The 5516-nt window shown below is 35.6% G+C and overlaps 1 long non-coding RNA gene across 1 annotated transcript; it reads left to right on the plus strand.

Moving 5' to 3' along the window:
* Positions 1 to 987: 987 nt before the first annotated feature.
* LOC132268662 (uncharacterized) lies at positions 988 to 3206 on the plus strand. The gene is made up of 2 exons (XR_009469331.1): positions 988 to 1247; positions 2530 to 3206. It is a non-coding gene; the product is annotated as an uncharacterized LOC132268662 (long non-coding RNA).
* The last annotated feature ends 2310 nt before the right edge of the window (positions 3207 to 5516 follow it).

Consider the following 5516-nt stretch of genomic DNA (forward strand, 5'->3'; position numbering starts at 1 on the left):
CTATCCAGAGCCCGATTTGGTTTCTGCCCTCAAAACATTTCTTGAAGTTGGTTTTAGGTTAATTTTCATCTCTCTTGAGTTTCTTTGAATAAAAGAAAAAGAAATTGTGAATCTTTTCTCTTTAGATATGAGTAAGTCAACGGGCTGGTCTGGATGGATTGTTTGTAGATTTTATTCAATGAAATTAAATCAATTTTTTTGTCAAATTAAGTGTTATATATTTGATAACTCAATTTATTACTTAAATTCTTGATAAATAAACTATTTATTAGACCAAATGTTATATTTACTTTCAATATCACTGATAATAATCGAATTTTATGTGATGAAGTTTTGACTTTTTTTTTTTATTTTTAGCACAGGAGTCTTGAGACTCTTGACATGCATGTTACGGAAATTATTTTAAAATTATATGACTAGGAAACAATGACTAATTTTGAATCCACTAATTTTTGGATGTTGATAAATATCTTCTACTTATCGCGAGCAAAAATGTGTTAAAATTTTCCAAAAATGGCTCTCTTCAAACTAACCTCTCCTGAAAAATGTATCAGCTCGTCTGTTACTGTTCTTCTGCATCCAAATTTCAATAAAGTAAGTACCCAATATATATATATACAAACACAATAAAGTGTCGAACAAATTCGCAATTTGATATCTCACATTCTGTTAGACTTGAAGCACTAATTTTATATGACAATTACATTCACCAAGAAGACAACCCACACAGCATGACATGAGTTTTGTGTTAAAAATGTATATCAAGGTGCCTTCTATTGAATAAAAATTAATTCACTATATATATATTTTTTTGGTTATGTAAATACTCACAAACATTCTCATAAATATCAACTAGGAGACTTGAAATTTTACCTTTATACTACCTAGAGCATTGGCGGGTCAGTTTAATTGAACAATGCATCTCTCTTTTAATTTGAAATTTTATTGAGCATGTTAGAGCATCTCCAATGCCCTCTCAAACGGCCTATCAAAGTCAAAATATAGACATTTGTCATATCTTGAGATTGTAAAAGATATTGCCATAAATGACAGTTCTCAAAAAATTTTGAGAAGTCTGTTTTTTTTTTTTTTATTCATACGGTGCCGTTTCTCACACGCACAATCCTAGCAGTATCTCTCTCCCTTTCGTTGCCATGTCTACTGTTTTGCAACCAGGGATCGACAAAGTCGCTCTGCGATTCATGGGAAGATCAGGCTAGGATTATCCGTGCTCGACGAAATTGCTGGTACGATCTCCAAACCATGTTCTTGATTATCATGTTTGTAAGATCTCGCTACTATGTCCTGGATTTCTTTAGGGTTCTTCGGACTCTACGAAATTGCTGGATTCTACTCTCACTTGCATCTCGTGGTTATCTAAGCCTTTCCTGTTTATTTGTCTGATTTGATTGTTTCGATTTACATCTTTTAAGTTTATCATCATCTGCTCTGTTTGGTTTGTTTTAATCCATATATGCAAACCTGATTCTCATGGATTATAAACAAATTAATTTTAGTCTGAAATTGAAATCAGATAAGTCATTGATAGGATAACAGGCTGGATTTGTTTCCCTAGTGAAATCCCTATATGTACATGAATTAGCAAAAAAAAAAAAAAAAAACAAATAAATGGGAGAAAGATGTACCAGCACATGTTTTCAAGTGGAGCTTTCGTTGTAAATTTTAATGTTCCCTTTAAATTTGAATTATATCCATCGCATATTGCGGCTGAAGGTTTCTCATGTGATATGATTGACTTAATAATTCGCCACGGGCCTTGCCGCCTTGGACTCAAGTCAAAACCATGGAATGTGCTTCAGTGGTGACTTGCTGCCTCTGAATATAGCACTTGAAATGTTAAGGTCGAAGATGCCATGTTGGTAACTCGCATCTCTGGAAGTCCTAAATTCAAAGACATCTCTTGGGTAAAAAATGTGCTCTTTATTGTAATCAAAAGGTCAAAATTTTCTATTTGGGATTGTAGTGTTAGTAGAAGTAGGAAAATGCTAGCAGCCCATATGATCTCATGATTCAATAAAATGTAAGAATTTGAAAGAGGTTTTGAACCATTGGTGTTTTGAGCATCCTTTATGTCCATTTTGCATTGTAAGCGTTCTTTGTGGATAAATTTTCCAAGGTTAAATTTTTTTCCAAAAGAAAAATTGAAGTCACTCAACAATCAACAAGGCGGAGAAATTCATTCACACCGGATCAAGATGTAGCAATTTGTAATGCTTGGTTGAGCGTCACCCAAGATCCAATTGTTGGTAACTCGCAATCACAAAGTAATTTTTGGAGTCGGATATTCCAAAATTATCTTGATCACAACAACGACGAAAATGTATGAACACAAGGTTCTATCCAATCTTGTTGGGGCATAATCATGAAGCGTTGTGGTAAATATAGTGGGTGCCTCACACAAATTGATAAAGTGGAATCAATAAAATAGATAAAGTAAGATTTCTACTTTTCTTGTTAGTTCTAATTTTAATTTTTATACTTCTAATTTTGTTTTATATCCTTTTATAGGCTTTTAAAGAAAAAAGTATGTATTATGAAAATGAGAAGAAACATTTTTCTTTGGATCACTGTTGGGCGATCTTGGAACATTGCATTAAGTGGGAAGATTGGGCATCCTCCAAAAAGCCAAAGTCTCCTGCAATGACCCCATATTCCTCTTTCTCATCCTAAATTCAAGAAACACCCATTTCTCTCGATTTCGATCAAGATCTAACCGGAATTGCTGTTGACTCCCCAAGAACCAAAAGGCCTAGTGAAAGGAAAGCTACAAAAAAAGTACATAGGAAAAACAAGATAGCAGATACTTCAGACACTCATTTTTGTGATTTGATGGAAAATTTTAACAAAAATGCATCTGATGCAAGTGAGAGTAGACTGAAGAAGTTCGAAATAGAAGAAAGAAAAGTTAGAGTAATGGAGCAAATGAATCAAAAGGAGTAAGAAGCCAAGGAAAAAGAGAGAGATGATAAGATTATGATGATGGACGTTTCCAACAAGGACCCTCAGGCGAAAGTTTATTACCAGCTGCGTAAGGATGAGATTCTTGTCAAACTACAAGCACGCTCAACAAACCTTGATTATTATGTTCCTCTTCCCCATCTCCATGATTATCTACTTTTTTTTGTTATGCTTATGTATTTATTTTGGATCATTGTTATGGATTTTATTGAATTGTAGTATTGAAATGCCAAACATGGATTTGATGATTTTTTTTTTTAACAAGGCAAACAAACTAAATAAAATACAAACACTCACAACAAAAGAATAAAAATACAAACTCACTTGTACACTATCTAGTGTACAAAACACATATACTAATAAATCAAGGATCAAAACAAAGGACATCTGAAACATACTTCCTCAAGTCTCTCCTTGTCGTGACCACAAATGTTCAATAAGATCATTGCGGTGTGTGTGATGGATTGCAAAAGATTGAATCATACGATGACAAGCGAGGAACTCAGAAAACAAGGGTGTATTTCACAACAATGAAATATATGACCTCGAGTAACATTTATGCTATCTTTTAGTAAAAAAAAAAAAAAGCAATTGAGAATTATATGGGTGGTTTTATGGTTTTAACACATGCTTCACAATACATGCACTCTGTTACGACCATGGAAAACTGTCATCATAGAAATTTGAGATATCACTGGCTCATGATCTCAGAAAACAGATCTCTGCAAACTCTTCACTGAAAAGCATGGCGGCATCTTCTTTTGGCGAAAGCATAGTCTTGCTACACTTTTGTAAGATTCTAGCAAAGCCGATGGAAAAGACAACTTGCAGTACCTCTCCCGACAAATGATGCGTATACTGGTGTAACAGATTGTACGGTCAATCATACGCCCAATTATTATCAATTCAGAAATCCCAAACTTGAACAGCGCAAATCCAAAAGACTCCACAAACAAAAACGAATCTCAGTTGTCCAACAAATAGAATTGTTTGAATCATGGACCCAATTGGCAAACCCGATTCAGGTTCCAACCCTTTGCCGCGACTGACATTGCCACCCGACTGGAAGTCAGATGAATCAACAAGTCTCTTTTTGTACGCCGGATACAAGAAATTCAATTAATTGCTTATCTCTCAAAAAATAAAAATGGATTAAGTGAATCCAACTATACAAAAAGGACTAAAATGTAGAAGGCTTTGCTGCGACACGGGTTTGACAACCTCTCACATTCATCACAATGAGCTGAGCCAAGGAAAACTCTCACATCCATCATACTACAAGATCAATTCTATGTGAGCTGGTTGAAGCTTATAGTATTCTACTTCCCTTATTAAAGGGTGATGCTCATAGTAATCTACTTCCCTTTTTAAAGGGTGACTTCCCTTTTTAAAGAGTGATGCTCATAGTAATCTACTTCCCTTATTAAAGGGTGAGCTAGGTAAAGCTCATAATAATCTACTTACCTTGTTAAAGGGTGAGCTAAGTGAAGCGCATTAATCTACTTACCTTGCTAAAGGGTGAGCTGAGTGAAATTTGTATTAATCTACTTCCCTTATTAAAGGGACGAGAGGCCGACTACACCTTATTAAAGGTTTCCTCGTTAAAAGGACCAAGGGCCAATAACACATTCTTCCCTTATTAAAGGGACAAGAATCCAACTACTTTCTCTATACAGAAGGGTGAGATAATTAAAGCTTCCTTCATTTACTAGAGAGACGAGACGACTACATCTCGTATTAAAAGGGTCATCCTCATTAAGACTACACCTCTTTTCCCCGTAAAGGAACGAAGGGTCAACTTCATTTTCTTCCCTCGATAAAGAGACGAGGGGTTAGCTACTCCCTTATTAAAGGGTGAGCTCACAAAGCTTGAGCAAATCCAGTCCCTTATTAAAAGGGGCAAGAAAGTAATCATCAAGCATGCTTAGCTTGGAAGGACTTGGCATTCCCGACGCTTGACAAGCAAGATTTCGGGAATGGGGGGGCTACTGATACGGAATATTCGACTAGATAAGAATTCCAAGTGATATGGAGACTCAAAGGGCATGGATAAACTTAAGGAGATAGGGTAAGCCAAACCGTATTGATAAGGTAATTAAGATAAGGTGATCATCTCATAAGGTAATTAAATGATAAGATTTGATTAATTCAAAGGTTGCACTAAAGATACGATTAACTAATCCCTTCTCTCCCGGAAGGAAATGCGGAAACGACAACTTTAACTTTCTATAAAAGTGAGGCCAGTCAACATAAAAAGGTACGCCATAAATCCTATATTGGGGCCTGGATTGGATATTCAATTTTCGGGTATTAACTTGACTGTTGGAGTGCACTCGGCCGGCACCACGCCGGTTATCACTTCTCTTTTATCTTGCAGGAATCGCTCCGGACTTGTCTTTCAGAAATTGCTACTGGCTCTGGAGCATGTAGATTTTTGCATCAATAGAAATAGTTGGCAATTTTGATCCAGATCCTTGAACCAACCGAACGAGTGAGATTTGGGTTCATAAAATTGTAATAGAATAGTTCCCAAAAAA

This window comes from Cornus florida, unplaced genomic scaffold (assembly GCF_030987335.1).
Source record: "Cornus florida cultivar Cherokee Brave unplaced genomic scaffold, ASM3098733v1 CherokeeBrave_3.0.0_Hap2_Chr08, whole genome shotgun sequence".
Lineage (NCBI taxonomy): Eukaryota > Viridiplantae > Streptophyta > Magnoliopsida > Cornales > Cornaceae > Cornus > Cornus florida.